This window comes from Malania oleifera, chromosome 3 (assembly GCF_029873635.1).
Source record: "Malania oleifera isolate guangnan ecotype guangnan chromosome 3, ASM2987363v1, whole genome shotgun sequence".
Classification (NCBI taxonomy): Eukaryota; Viridiplantae; Streptophyta; class Magnoliopsida; order Santalales; family Ximeniaceae; genus Malania; species Malania oleifera.
The window spans coordinates 77,594,302-77,611,497 of NC_080419.1; positions in this window are offsets into that span (position 1 = coordinate 77,594,302).

The following is a 17,196-nucleotide window of genomic DNA, read 5'->3' on the forward strand; positions in this document are numbered from 1 at the left end:
ACCAGTACGGGTTCTAGACAGGAAAGAACAAGAATTATGTAATAAGAAGATTCCTTTAGTGAAAGTCATGTGTAGGAATCACACAATAGAAGAAGCTTCTTGGAAACTCAAGGAACAGATAAGACAGAAATACCCACAATTGTTCCATGGGATTCAGTTATAATCAGGTAAAGTATATGTAAACTATGTAATGTTTCTTTTGCGAGTTAGTCAGTGTATGTATTAGTTTAGTTAGTAAGTAGTCTTGTGGTTTTGGGAGAATTTTATTTTGTGTATATAATCTCTCATAACTCTAAATGTAACCATGGTATTCCTCTAGCATAAGTGAGGGTAAGTAATAAAATGAGTAGACTGTTTTTTTTAAAGGGATAATGAATCATACAGATAGCAAATTTCGGGATGAAATTTTATAAGGAGGGAAGAATGTATTGACCCTAAGAATTACGGTATTTAAATAATAAAATAAGGAGGAAACAGAAATTGAATTTGGTATGTAACAGGGGTCTCGTCGACGAACGCAGCATGTTTGTCGATGAACACGCTTGAGGGGATCGTCAATGAGGACACGTGTCTCGTCGATGAGAAGATACCGGGAGGCTATTTTCAGTTCTAAATTTCGTCGATGAGGAATAGGCGTTCATCGACAAACTTCCTTTGTGACCTCATCGACGAAGTGACCTCATCGACAAAGTGACGTGTCTTATCGATGAAGGCCAGTGTATAAATAGCCTAAACTCGAATTTTTTAGCAGAATCTCATGAAAATTCTCTCTCTCTCTCTCTCTCTCTCTCTCTCTCTCTCTCTCTCTCTCTCTCTCTCCCCTATTTGTCCCTTCCCCCTTCTATCTAAGATTTCAAGTCGAATTCTTGTCGGTTCGACGATTTGAGGCCACCACGACACTCCTGGAAAAGTTCTTTTCAAGTCTGTTAGAGTGGATTGTTGGTGGGGTTCACTTGGACTTCATCCCAAATTCAGGATAAGGTTTTTTATTTAATATTTGGCTTACCCACAGTTGTACAAAATGTAGTACTCGAAGAAATACTAAAGTTTTGTTCAGGGGGATATTGTTTTCAGGGTGTTTGTTGACTCTACGAGTCCAATCTGGTTTTGATAATGACAAATCATTTGGTATTTGATCTGTGCATTGAGTTTTTGAGCAGAAACCATATTAAGCATGCACTGAAAGATAACGAGTCATGGAAGCCTTCAAGTAAAGCTTATAAATCTTGGTAAGATCCATGGAACTCAAAGAGTACGAGAATCAATATGCAAGCGGCAAAGTTCAAGAACTTCTTGGGAATTGGTATTTAGAACTCATGTACTTACATTTTTATATGATTTAATTTGAGGCTCAACATAACTAAGAATGATTTTAGGATTCATGCATTTCATGTATATCATTAGGTTACTTTCATGGACTTAGAAATATTCTTAAAACCTTGGAAAATACCTTTATAAAAGAGGTAAGAAAGAAAGTAAAATAGATTTTTAAATTTAAAAAAAAAAAGGAAAATTGAGAAAAAGGGGACTTCAGTAGCCTAAACTCGCCCTCAATAGCCTGAAGAATTTCTTTAGGAGCCTGAAGATTAAGTTCAGTAGCCTGAAGAATTAATGGGAAAGCACAGCAAGAAGGTCGAGGCACTTCAATTGCCTAAACTGGAACTTCAGTCACCTGAAGTCACTTTAGGAGCCTGAACTTCAATTTTAGTAGCCTGAAGTTGCGGGAAAGTTTAAAAATCATATTTTTATTAAACGAACTCGCGAGCTATTTCTTTGATCCAACGGTTGAGATCAATCCTAAGGGTAAGACACTATAAATACTAAATATATAAACCCTAGAACCAAGCTAAGACACTCAAGAAAGAGAAGAACACATCTTGTTGAAAGAACAATGAAAACTTGCTACTATTGCTATACGATTGCCTACACTTCAATCTCTAACCATCAAGCTTGGGCAAATCAACTCAGAATCTCAAAGTGAACTTGTTTACTCATTTGAATTCTCATTCTAGTATTGAGGTTTGATCATTCAACTTATTATCTTCAAGAACTTCTCATCTTATTATTTGTTCTTGATTATCTTTAGAAAAGTTTGATTTTGTGTGTGTTCATACATATAAAAAAATGTTTTTGAAAAGATCATTACTTGAGAAAGTTGTTTAGCTATTAATTGATTATTTTTTATTCAAAAGAATATATATATATATATATATATATATATATATATATATATATAGTTTTCATAGAGCATATTATTGAAAAATCTATTTTTGATTAGGTATTAAAAGGTTGATCTTGAAATTGCTTATACATATACATATTTATTTTAAACAAAATCGTTACTTGATTAAGGTTGTGTTATTGATTTAATGGTTTGATTCAAGTGTGCATTCAGTTATAGGATTCATATTTTATATATATTAAAACACTTGAGAATATATCCTTGGTATTCATAAATATCTATTTTATTAAGGGATATCTTGTTTGGAAAATCTTATACTCAGTATTTTGTTCTTTGAATTACATATCATATACATTTACATATTACAAAGATCGAGTTATGATTAAATATTTGATAGAAAGCTTTTTGATATAGATTGATAAAATATTCAAGATAAGGCTTTTATCAAGTTCACATTAGATATATGTGTGCATCTTTACAAAGTGAACTAGAACCCTAGTATACTCCAAAGCTTTTTAAATATATCATTACGTGGGAGTTTTGGTTAAAGAGGGTTTGTGTGTTGAAGCATATCATACATAAAATGATTGTATCGTTTTCATACATTCTAAGCTTCAAGTTATATCATATGTTAATGTATTAGGAATTTGAATTGTACTCACCGGCTTTTGTTAGAAGCAACATTGAGTGTTTGTAGATTTGAGCCTAAATTGTAATTACGGTTCGGGTTGTGAACCGGGTGTGAGGAGGAAGTTGTACCTCTTGTAAGCAGCGGATTAGGAGGAAGTTGTGCCTCTTGTAAGCAGCAGAGTAGGAAGGACCTATACCTCTTGTAACCAGCAAATTGTAAGGGAAGCTCCGTCCCAATTTAAGGAGCAGGGATTTTAGTGGAATCCTTGAGTGGTTGTTTAAGGCAAGGACGTAGGCTGAGTTGGCTGAACCTCGTAAAATCGTGGTTGTATTCTCTCTTCCCTTATCCTTTTTATTTTTCGCATCGTATTTCAATTTCCAACTTGCTTGTGTATGTTGAATAATTTCACACCAACTTGATAAGTAACTAGTTAAACAAAGAAATAGGGATTAATTGGTAAATAAGTTTCAAAGAATTTTTTAAAATACCCAATTCACCCCCCTCTTGGGATTACATCTGAATCATTAATTGGTATCAGAGCGGGTGTCCATAGACTTAATAGTTCATTTGTAAAAGATCACGATGGATTATTTTGGTGTATCCCCAATTGGTGTGGAACAAATCTCTACAAGACCTCCAATGTTTTATGGTGAAAATTTCACCGAGTGGAAAATGAGAATGACTATTTTTATAAAATTCATGGATTAGAGAACTTGGAAAGTAATTGATCAAGAAAACCTAGTTCCTATGAAAACTATTGATAATGTTGAAATCCCTAAATCTGAATATGAGCTAAATGAGAATGACATGAAATTAATGCAAATAAATTTCAGTGCTATGAACATTCTATTGCTCGGTTTAGATACTAATGTTTTTCATGAAATCAAGTCATGTCAAAGTGCTAAGGAGATATAGGAAGAACTCGATAGGATATTTGAAGAAACCAAAGGAAAGAAGCCTTCTACTTGGGAAGATCCATACTCAAATGATAAGGTAGTAGAAAACTATGGCCTAGTTGCATTGGTTGATGAAGATGTACACTCTACTTCTCATTCAAATTCTCAAAATGATTCATGTAATGACTGTGATACATCTTGTAATAATTCTGGCAGTGAATATTATGATGAATCTGATAATGATAACATGCCTCTTATGAGGAATTACAAAAGGAATTTGTTAAGGCTTATAAAATGTTAACAAAGATGACCAAAAAGAAAATAATGTTGGAAAGTGAAAATAAAGACTCAGCAAAACAGTTAGAGGATTTTCGAGAGTCTTACACTTCTTGAGAAAAAGAAAAGACCGAACAGGATTTAGAAATTAAGAGATTAGAAACCAAGAATGAGGCATTACTAAAGGATTTAGAATCAAAAAGTTGTGTTGAAAAAGAAAATGACTTGAAAATCTTGAAATTAGAAAACAAGAATGATATGATGGCAAAAGAGCTAAACGAGTTAAGATCTAAGATTTCGAGTGATAATGCAAAAGATCTTAAAAATCTTTGAACTTGAATGCAAAGCAAACAAAGTGACCGATGAATTGGTCAAAGTATAAGCTATTTGCAAAGGCTTAAAGAATCCAAAAATTCAAGACCTAGAAAGAAAGATAGAGGATCAAGCTAAGATCATCCACACATTTACTAAGGGAAAAGAAAATTTTGACAAACTCTTAGGTTCCCAAAAGATGACCTTAGACAAAGAAGGTATAGGTTACAATGGAATTGAAAATAGGAGAAGAAAGAACCTATACGTGGGGTATTTTGTTAAAGAGTCAAAATTCTATGCTAGTACCTCTTACGATCTGTATACTCACACCACCTGCGTATTATATAAAAATGAAGGACACATTAAATTTGATTGTCCATTTAAAACGAAAGGTGTGAAGCTCAAACAAGTTTGACAAGTCAAACAAAAATGAGTACCGAACAAACCCCAAACACTCCCCTTTAGACTTTAGGATTGATAATTTAGTGAAGTCAACCATACAAACAAAAGGGGGACGTGATAACTAATAGGCTTGGGAATAGTATATGCTTAATATGTAAATCTTAGTATGTGTATCTACTGCACTATTATTATACTAAGAATCCTACGAGAAAGTTAAGTCAATATGATTCTCTAATCAAGATATCCAATCTAACTACCTAACATTTTCATATTGTAATGATTGGATAAAATGTTAAGATATTGAATAGCACGCAAATCTTGATGTACTCAAAAGTGAAGGTTGAGAGATTAACGGCTAAAATATTGGGAACTTTATATCTTAGTAATGAGTAACATAAATCATAACAATGAAGAATAAATTCACTTCCAAATGGATTAAAGCATTGCTATTTAATGAATAATTCTTAGTGCTTAACACATGCTTAAATATTAAAATCCTAAGTTAAGCAGATCATGTCCAATGCATAAGACTGAGCCTTAGGAATAAATTATATATTAAAAATCAACTAATCCTAAACTCACTCTTGGAGCCTCAAAGGATTAAAATCAGTCATCACTCTAGCCATAAGTACTAATAATCATAAACTCTATATCTTTCAAGTGCTTATTAAAAGATATCCCATTATCATCAAATCTGAGGCATTCTCTAAGGAAATAAAATTGTTTATAAAGACATTCTTAATGAATATTCTCATTGTGCTTAAAACGTAAAAATCCTTTAGTTTGATATGTGATTAAGTAACATACTCTACAAGAAATCTTTATCATACCATGATCATATCTGGTAAAGATTCATCCATTATAGGGACGTAACCTTGCTTAATATTGAAGACATACTTATAAGGTACCATCTAATAATTGGATAATCAGAAATACCTAAAGAGCAGTATTCCAAAATTAATATTATTCCAAATTGCTCTTTGCCTAAGTAGTTGGATATATTCACTTCCACGAAAATATTTTGAATAATGTCCACACACAATGAATATTCTTCCAAATTTAATGATAATTAAATTGTTAAGAGTATCTGCAAAATCTTACCTCACAAGCTCTCAAACTTCAAGTCAAATCTATTAGAAGAGTTTGAATGTGTCAAATGACTAAGTTATATTCTATAGGTTTCAATTTATATGAAAATGCAAATGACTAGGAAACCTGTGCATTAAGATCCATAAGAAAAGAAGCAGTATACGCTTATGACCCAGAAGTAAAATGGTTTATGACTTTTTGGTTTTCTAAGCAAAGTAGGTAAAGTCAAGTATAAATCATTCAAAATCTTAGAACACTTGGCTAAACTAGTGAAGAATTATTACAAGGAAAAGACATAAGAATATGATAAGGGTATAACTGAAGGGAAGCAAATTAGCTTGAAAGTACTATGACCCTGAAACATAACCATAATCACATTTAGTATCATATTTTGTATGTACATTTGGCATCAAATCATGAATGGTATGTTTCTTGTGCACATATTTGATACAACATGTAAACCACATGATTTATGTTTAAAACTATATTTAACTAATCTTGTTGCATGCTTGAAAATATTTAGGGGAGTTGAGCTCCATTCCTAGAGAAAAAGCATAAAGAATGCATGGGCATCATAATATCACTATAGTTGGTCAAAATGTTTTTACAATGACCGCTTATATGGTTTTGAACTAATAGTGACATTAATTTTCATTAAGTATAAGCATTTCTTTTCATCTACGCAAGTATTAAAATTCATAGGGGGAGCATCTTGAAATGATTTCCTATCTTATTATGCTTACCAATATGTCTTGTGCTTAGATGTGCAGTGAACTTTCTGTGGCATGCACTCAATTATGATGATTCTATTGAATATGCAAAATGAAAAATATATTGCTTTGCCGAAAGTTGCTTGAGTTGACCACATGACCTGGTTTTGAAATGCATTGATATAATGAGGATCTGTATGGTTAGTCTTTCTGGTTATAATTCTTTTCGGAATGCACTTAAAGCAAATAACTATAGCACAATATGTTTTGAAGATTCGAAAAGGTGAGAGATATATGCTAGAGTAAATTTTTTTATGAGAACTAAAGTAGGAGAGATATTTTATTGCATAATCCACAATGTGTATGAGCTTAAATAAAAAAAAATAGGGGAGAGCTTTTTTGAGCTAAAATAAACATGGTTGCCTAGAAGTATATTAGATAACATAATTCAGGGGGGGAGCAACTTCACTTAAGACAATCATTTGGTATCAAATCAATCATCTTTTGGTATCACATTAACTCACATTTGGTATCAAATCAATTAGCATTTGTTCTTATTTGATATAACAATAGTCCACATTTGGTATCACATCAATCAATATTTGGTATCCTCACATAATCGTTGAAACTTATTCATTAGCAAGGGGGATGGTTGATGTAAAAAGGGGAGAAGTAAAGTCTGTTAAAAATCTAATGGTTGAACAAGATTAAAACTTTAAGATTTCAAAGGGGAGAAGAACATAAAGGTATGTCCATTCATGTCTTATTATTATACACCTTTTTATTGATGTCAAAATGGGGAGAAAAATCGGGAGCAAAAATAATAACACACAAAAATCAGAAGCAAAGAAAAATCAGGAGCAAAAATTGTTATTGAAGTTATGTAAAGGGTGAGATATACAAAGGGGGAGAAATTGTTGGTAATGTCATGGTTGAAACATCACGAGCATATCAAGAAGCATATTCATTATGAGCATATTTCATATTTCATTTGGATTCAGACTAAACACTTTGTGTATGAACATGAGCATATTGTCATTCATTGAATATTTGATGCATTAATTGAGGGGGAGCCTTGTTAGGCGTAACCCATTATATATTTTTTTTCTCGTGTATTGTCATCATCAAAGAGGGGGAGATTGTTGACTCTACGAGTCCAATCCAGTTTTGCTAATGACAAATCACTTGGTATTTGATATGTGCATTGAGTTTGTGAACAGAAACCATATTAAGCATGCACGGAAAGATAACGAGTCATGGTCTTCAAGTAAAGCTTACAAATCTTGGCAAGATCCATGTAACTCAAAAAGTACGAGAATCAAGATGCAAGCGACAAAGTTCAAGAACATCTTGGGAATGAATATTTAGAATTCATATACTTACATTTTCATATGATTTAATTTGAGGCTCAACATAACTTAGAATGATTTTAGGATTCATGCATTTCATGTATATCATTAGGGGACTTTCATGGACTTAAAAATATTCTTAAAACCTTACAAAGTACCTTTATAAAAGAGCCAAGAAAGAAAGTAAAATAGATTTTTAAATTAAAAAAAATTAAGAAAAATGGGACTTCAATAGCCTGAACTCACCCTCAATAGCCTAAAGAATTTCTCCAGGAGCCTGACGATTAAGTTTAGTAGCCTAAAGAATTAATGGGAAATCACAGCAAGAAGGCCGAGGTACTTTGGTTGCTTGAACTGGAACTTCAGTCGCCTGGAGTCACTTTGGGAACCTAAACTTCAACTTTAGTAGCCTGAAGTCGCGGAAAAGTTTAAAAATCAGATTTTTATTAAACAAACTCGCGACCTATTTCTTTGATCCAACACTTGAAATCAATCCTAAGGGTAAGACACTATATATACTAAATATCTAAACCCTAGAACCAAGTTAAGACACTCAAGAAAGAGAAGAACACATCTTGTTGAAAGAACATTAAAAATTTGCTACTATTGCTATACGATTGCCTACATTTCAATCTCTAACCATCAAGCTTGGGCAAATCAACTCAGAATCTCAAAGGGAACTTGTTTACTCATATGAATTCTCATCCTAGTATTGAGGTTTGATCATTCAAGTTATTATCTTCAAGAGATTCTCATCTCATTACTTGTTCTTGATTATCTTTAGAAAAGTTTGATTTTGTGTGTGTTCATACATATAAAAAATTGTTTTCGAAAAGATCATTACTTGAGAAAGTTGTTTAGCTACTAATTGATTGTTTTTTATTCAAGAGTATATATATAGTTTTCATAGAGCATATTATTGAAAAATCTATTTTTGATTAGGTATTAAAAGGTTGATCTTGAAACTGCTTATATATATACATATTTATTTTAAACAAGATCGTTACTTGATCAAGGTTGTGTTATTGATTTAATGGTTTGATTCAAGTGTGCATTCAGTTATAGGATTCATATTTTATATATATTAAAACACTTGAGAATATATCCTTGGTATTTATAAATATCTATTTTATTAAGGGATATCTTGTTTGGAAAATCTTATACTCGGGATTTTGTTCTTTGAATTACATATCATATACATTACTTATTACAAAGATCAAGTTGTGATTAAATATTTGATAGAAAGCTTTTTGATATAGATTGATAAAATATTCAAGATAAGGCTTTTATCAAGTTCTCATTAGATATATGTGTGCATCTTTACAAAGTGAACTAGAACCCTTGTATACTCCAAAGCATTTAAATATATCATTACGTGGGATTTTTGGTTAAAGAGGGTTTGTGTGTTGAAGCATAACATACATAAAATGATTGTATCATTTTCATACATTCTGAGCTTCAAGTTATATCATATGTTAATGTATTAGGAATTTGAATTGTACTCACCAGCTTTTGTTAGAAGCAACATTGAGTGTTTACATATTTGAGCCTAAATTGTAATCACGATTCAAGTTTTGAATCGAGTGTGAGGAGGAAGTTGTACCTCTTGTAAGCAACGGATTAGGAGGAAGTTGTGCCTCTTGTAAGCAACGGATTGTAAGGGAAGTTCCGTCCCAATTTAAGGAGCAGGAATTTTAGTGGAATCCTTGAGTGGTTGCTTAAGGTGAGGACGTGGACCAAGTTAGCTGAACCTCATAAAATCGAGGTTGCATTCTGTCTTTCCTTATCCGTTTTATTTTCCGCGTCGTATTTCAATTTCCAGTTTTCTTGTGTATATTGAATAATTTCACACCAACTTGATAAGTAACTAGTTAAACAAAGGAATAGGGATTGATTGGTAAATAAGTTTCAAAGAACTTTTTAAAATACCCAATTCACCCCCCCTCTTGGGATTACACCTTAATCAACAGTGTTAAACAGGAAACCCTGCGGATGTAAGACTAAACTTTATATAGGCTTTTTCATAGAACAAGTAAGGGAATAAGCTAAGTAAGGATTTTTATGGAAATGTATATATTTTTTTACAACAGTTAATTTCAGATAAATATGTATATTGTAAAATTATGTTAGGAATAATGTTGTTGATCATAAATATGTTTAATATCTAATTTGTATGGCATGAGTAAATTTACCATGAAAAATTATGATGATAGAATATTATGTTTTTACTGTTTCCAAAAAAATGTTATAATGATACAAAATTTTATATAATATATATATATATATATATATATCGGCGTATGATATTAGTTTATTTTCCGTTATCGAGAGGTGTCTCACCCCAAATTATATAAATATTTCAGGAGTCCCAGATAAGGGAGCAGACAAAGCTCCACAGCGCTAGACTTCGATAGTCCTACCTACCTAAAGGGTAAGTCATTTTGCTAGGGTCAGACGGACTTTTGGGTAGCGACCCTAGGACTCATTTTGGATATTTTGGAATGTGTATATTCTTATGACAGATGTAGCAAACTGTGGTATCGTATTGGTTGAACAATTAGATGTGTATATGATTTTACCTTTCCTGCTGTTAGGAATTTGTCATGTGTTTCAGGTTTTCCATGGCACCCTTGGATCCAGGTGGATTATGATTTGTTAGGACTTTTATGTTGGATATTATGAAAATATATATATATATATATATATATATATATATATATATATGGGAAATAAGTACGTCATTACACGTAAGGTTAGTGGGCCAAAGGGGACAATACCTCACCGAAGTTGGGCTCAAGACTGTTACATTTGGTATCAAAACCTCCCTAAGAGTACTATCATGTAAGTGGATTCGCCTTAGGAAAATTGTCATGTGAGTGGATCTACCCTGCGGTTATTATCGTGTAAGTGGATCCTACATAGAGATATAAGCCACTTTGTCGAAGATTTCAAATATCATACGAGAGGGTCTGTCGCGGTCTCACATTGGATGTGTGTATTAGGGAGATCACGCTGATGAGAACGTTAAAAATCCAATTTATCATAATTGGTGTGATCCCAAGAGGGGGGCGAATTGGAGATTTAAAAATTTCTAGGTCAATTTAAGATCTCATACAATATTTCGCAACCTATGGTCTTTTTAATTAGTCTCAATTCCCCCATTTAATTAAGTATGCAAATATTTAAAACAAATATAAACTTCTCTATAATTTAAATCTTTGCATACAAACATCTCATCATATCCCATTTAAGATTTAAAGAGTGTATGTGAAATGATTAGCCGCTAAATGTAAACATACACGTGAAGCATATCTCATTTAAAATTAGGGGCATGTATGCAGAAGTAATGAGAACAATAAATGAACGAGCATACATGTGTGGAAATTAAAGTTCAGAAATTTAGATGAGATAGAGAAAGAGACACACATGATTTGTTATCGAGGTTCGGCCAAACCAACGTACATCCCTGCCTTAGGCATACCCCCTAAAGATTTCACTATCCATACTCACTTAAATGGGCGGAGCAAAATCCGTTACAACCTATTCTTATAAGGCGAGGAATACCCCAGCTTAATTACCAAACTAAGCCCAACTGGTCTCCCTTACGGGACGGAGACACCCCAATTCAATTTATCAGGCTAAACCAAACTGGTCTCCCTTATGGGGCAAAGACTTCCCAGTTCAATTCACAAGTTGAACCCAACCGGTCTAATAAAACAATTTTTGTACATAATACATGCTTCTAAATACAAGCAGAAATGTACACAAGAAAGCTCAAGAATGCACTCTAATATGATATGAAATATGCTCGAGAGAGTAAGAGTGTTTTTCTTAAAATCATATTTTCAGTCTTTGAAAGATGATGTATATAATAAGTGCTTCAAAGATTTTACCCTTTAAAATATTTCTCTAAAAATATTTTCAATAAGAAGTAGGAGAACCTAGGGTTTTGGTTTTTCAAATGATTTTTGCAAAATAAAAAATTTATCTATGAAAGCATAGATGCAAGAAGATTTTTTAAAGCACAAGATAAATATGAATGTAGAAATATGTGCTCAAGTCTTTCAAAGATAATCGATAAAAATTTTCTCCAAGAATATTTATCAACAAAATAAACAGGAAAAACCCAAAGATTACTCTCAAAATGATTTTCAAAAATAATGAGAGAGTTAAAGAGCGTGTAAAACTTTACCCCAAAAATATTTTTGAAATAAAAATTAAAGTGGGGGAACTTTGATTAAAAAAAATAATTGAGAGTTTTTGAAATTAATCAAAGTTGCTAATTAAACTAATGTAGGGGGTATATATAATTTTTTGGAAAATATGACCATTTGGGGACACAATTGGTATTTTAAAATTTGTTTAATTGAAAATTAATTGTGTTTAAGCGCTGAAAATTATCGAGACTCGAGAGGCTCGGTCGACCAGTGCTGGCATCGGTCGGCTGACTTCACACAACATTTTTAAAATTTTAAAGGGATTCAGTTGACCGAGGAAAGGGCCAGTCGACTAGCCTGGGCAACTTTCCGAACCTTCCTAAGTTCGGTCGGCTGATGCCTAAGCCAATCTATTGGTTCTTGAGAATCGGTCGGCAAAGGCATTTTTGACCTAATTTGACCAATCGGCCGAGCCTTTTGTCTTTAGTCAATTTTCTTAGGTTGGTCGGTGGGGCATTTTAATTCATTTTTAGGGTCGGTTGCCCAAACATGACCAAAAATACAATTTTTCCCTAAGGACATGATCAGTCAGCTGAGGTTTGTAAAATGTGCATAGGTCGGTCGATCGGGCCTAGTTAAAAACTCAAGTTTGGCCCTATTTTTGACCCTAAATGATTTAAATCTTTTTGTATGATTTTAGTTGTTAAGAAATTTTTTTTTTTACCATGTTGGGTGTTCTAAGGTCAGCATATGGTCATTCTAAGTATACAATCATATCATGCATGAAAATGCATTATTACGGAACAAATATAAAAATTAAATGCAATACAAATTAAAATAAATGTCTTCAATTTTTTCTCTTCAGTCTTTGTGGAATATGTCAGAATGATGATAAGTTTGAAGTTCCTCCTAACTTCCACTTCCCCTTATATGTGTGTTTGAATTAAAGACATGTTCATATATTAAATAAACACATATACAAGTAGTTTGTCAGTATCAAAACAGTGATCAGACTCAAAAAATCAACAGATTTTATGTAGAGATATAAGCCACTTCACAAGGCAGGTGAGAACGTTAAAAATCGAATGGGAGAGTATGTCACAAACTCACGCCCAATGCATACTAGAGAAATGATGCTGATCAAGGACGTCAAAGATTAGACAGGAGAGAACCTATCATAATTCCACAACAAATGTGTGTAAGAGATATCTAAGACTTACGCGGCAATTTAAGTTCCAACTGAATCGCCTTTTTATAAAACAAATTTATGACACTAAGTGAACTAAAGCAGATTTCTCATCAGAATTGGGCCAGCACCATTACACCAGGACATCCGCGGTGGTTCAAATAAATGGCAATAAATGAATGAAGCCCACGTTGTTGAGCAGAAGTTTTCAGTGACAAAATCAAGGGGCTTGCCTACAGCACAAAGGTCTAAAAATCTGTGCCAAACATCAAAGTCATCTCATAGTCGCACAGTTTCATTTTCCAAGTACGAGTTAAGTTCCGACCATCTACGTAGAAGTGAGCATGCAAGGCAGAATTTATCGTTTAACCCGATGCCTAGCTAAGCTAACTAGCTGCCAAGCCAACACACTTTTTCAACGGCGAATGATTTTAATTAATTAGTGGCGACTGGCTCACCACTGAAATCCCTTTCAAGCATCGATCAATCAACGCGTATTAATTAATTCTACATTATGAATTACAGCACCCCAACTCCCGCTAGCTGTACGTATTAATCAGAACTTGTATTACATACGGAGAGGCTCCAAGTGTGATGTCAGTACTCAGTGCTGGATCTTGGACCCGGATCACTAGGGACTAGAACTCATGCATTCATCTTTTTAACATTAATTTATTTTTTTTTAAATGATGGATTAACATTATTTTTTTTTTACAATTATTAATTATAGTCTTAAATTATTGCAATATGAACTTTAACATAAAAAATATAATTTCAATGAAAACAAAAAATTAAGGACTTGTTTGGTATTAGTGCTATTTTCTATTTTCTATCTTGTTATCTTATTTTGATGCTAACAAATAAGTAAAATTTAATATATTTGTGTGAATAATGATATTTCAAGGCTCATATATGAGTTAGTAAGGTCAAAGTGTTCACAAGGATCAAATGAAGTTTAAATGAGTCAAAGTATGAATTTAAAGATGATATATTAAACCTTGAAGATTATGAGGACATGAATGAGTTGTTGAAAGTCAAGAAATATTAAAGTCAAAAGATTCAAAGAAAGGCGAAGTGAGAAAACTCAAAGAATATGGAAGTTTGAAAAAAAGATAAACTCAATCCAAGGACAAAGCATGAAAACTCAAGAACCTATAATGTTAATGTCTTATAAGTCTTTATGTAAGTACTTTAATGTTTAAAATATCGTTTGAAATATTTTGAAATTCTTAGGTTAAACTTATTGAACCTAAATACCCTTTAAAATACTTGCAAAATATTTTTATAAGGTCAAAATTTATTTTAAAAAGGTTAGAATCATTTTTGGAATAAAAAGCACCAAAAATAGTTTTTCCAAATGCTGTCAGTCATTATACATCCGCATTGAGGTGAATTTTTCTCTATAAAAAACTACTCATGTTCAAATATGTTCAACATGAAAGTTGTTGTATTTTCTCTTAACTTTATTTTGACACAAAGAACACTTAATTTTGAGTTATACAGAAAAAGTTATGGTCAAAACACTGAAACGGGGTGGGTCACAGCTGTCAGACATTTGAACACTGTTCACGGGAGGAACTTTAGCTGTCTGAACAGCACACAGAACCACTTCATATGTCTGAACTCATCACTTCAGACATCTAAAGATTTTCTGAGACAAAAAAAAAAATAGGCAGTAGCTGTTCAGACGTCTGAACTTGACACTTCAAACATCTGAACACTATTTAATGGGCAAATTTTTAAATTCTAATATTTTAAATAATAGCCATTTTGATCTCCAAATTTTCTAATAACTTGGGAAACTCTCTAAGAAAACTTTAGCAATAAGGAAACAAGTTTGAGAGCCTATAAATATAAGGTTTTGCAAATCAAAATACATCCAAGAATTGAAAAATCTGTTTGTGAAGCTGAAAGCACTCTTATTCTTTCAAAGTTCTCTTACTCACTCATTGCAAATCTCTTTTGCTGCGATATTCTGAAGTGCTAATCCTTCCTCCTCTGAATTCCTACTGCTAATCCTCATCTAAGAAGGATATTGGTGAATTCTACACTTGAGCTTCATTCTATTTCATATTGATATTTTACATTGAAGTATATAGTGCTAAAATTGTACTAACTTGCTCTTTGAGAGAGTTTACTTGTGCGCAGATCTAATCTTGTGTTTCTTGTAGTTCTTTGACGTTCTAAGGATTGTTTGGATCGTTGGCTAAGTAAGGGGACATTGCTTAGAGAGGCGGGCTCTAACCTAAAGGAGTGACCGAACGAGGGGACATCGTTTGGAGAGGCGGGCTCTAACCTAGTGAAAGAGTGTTTGAGCGTGGGGTATCGCTTGTAAAGGTTTTGTTCCACCCGTCAATGGAACAGGTTTAGTGAATCCTTTGGTGGTTTGCCAAAGGCGAGGATGTAGGTTGGGTATAGGTCGAACCTCGTTAAAATCTCCGTCTCACTCTCTATTTTCCTATTCTTTATTTTCAATGCATATTTAAATTGCGTGGATGGTTTAAATTTGAAAATCATATAAACTACATATATTTTGAAATCAAACAAACTTAAGGTTTAATTTTAATCTGCGTTGCAGAAATCAAAAGGGAGTACGTTGGTTACACCATATCTTGCAGAAACCATACGGGAGTATGTTACTTGGTTAACATCCCAAAGATAAATTTACCAAGAGTTTATTTGAGTTCTAAAAATTTGGAAAGAGTGATTGGATTCATTTATATAGGGCTTTACATCAGCAAGCATAAATTCTCATTCAGTATAGGGCTTGGTTTAAATTTGGCTAATATCAAGAAACAACCATTTTGAGTTTTTATATTACATAAGTGTTGTGTATTAGCTTATTTGTTTGCTTTCTAATTATAGTTGATTGGTTTGGTTGAATAATTGGACGTTTGTATGGTTAAGGATTAAATAAAGAAACTAAGTACTTGAGTGCTTAACAATTTAAACAAATAAGTCACAAATTGGTTAAAAGAAATAAAATAAGTTTAAGAATTCTAAAAAGGAATTAAAAGAAATTTTTAAAAGCCAATTCACCCCCCCCCCCTCTTGGGAAGCTATTCCTAATTTCAATTGGTATCTGAGAGGGGTTATAGAAAATCTTAACTAGAAGCTATAAAAAGATCGTAATGACTCACATAGGCATAGCTCCCTTTGGAGAGGGACAATTTTACCCTAGGCCTCCTATCTTTTGTGGTTTGAACTACATGTTTTGGAAAAAGAGAATGCAAATCTATCTCCAAACGATGAATTGGAAAGTATGGGAAGTTGTTATAGATGGAGATCAAATTCCTGCTAAGATAGTAGATGGAAAACAAATCCCAAAAAAGAAGAAAGATATAACCGATCAAGATTATAAAATGTTCCAAACAAATTCAAGTGCTATAAATGCTTTATATTGTGCCTTGGATGCTAATAAAATTAATCGAGTAATGGCTTATAAATCAGCTAAGGAAATATGGGATAAGATAGAAGTTACTTATGAAGGAATAATGGATCTTAGGGATAATAGAGTTGATATGCTCACAAGTAAGTATGAAGCCTTTAAGATGAACCCGGATGAATCAATTACAAATATGTTTACTAGGTTCACTCACATAATCAATTCCCTAAATGCACTAGGAAAAACCTACACTACTTATGAGGTGATAAGAAAAATTCTAAGAGACCTTCCCTCCATGTGGGAACCAAAGGCTACTGCTATCACTGAAGGAAGAAATCTGAAAAACACATCCTTAGATGAGCTTATAGGTTCTCTCCTCACATACAAAATGACAATGAATGAAAAGAGTGCGAAACTAAAGCCCAAGAAAAAATGGCCTTTGATGCCTTAAAAAAAAACTCAAGTAGTGAAATGGATGAAGATGAAGAAGCCTTCATATCTAAAAAGCTAGCAAGGATACTAAGAAGGAGAAACAAATTCAATAGAAGAAATTGAAAATCTGAATCAGATGAATCAGAAGAAGAAGTTACCAAGAAATCAAAGAATAAAACTCTTAAATGC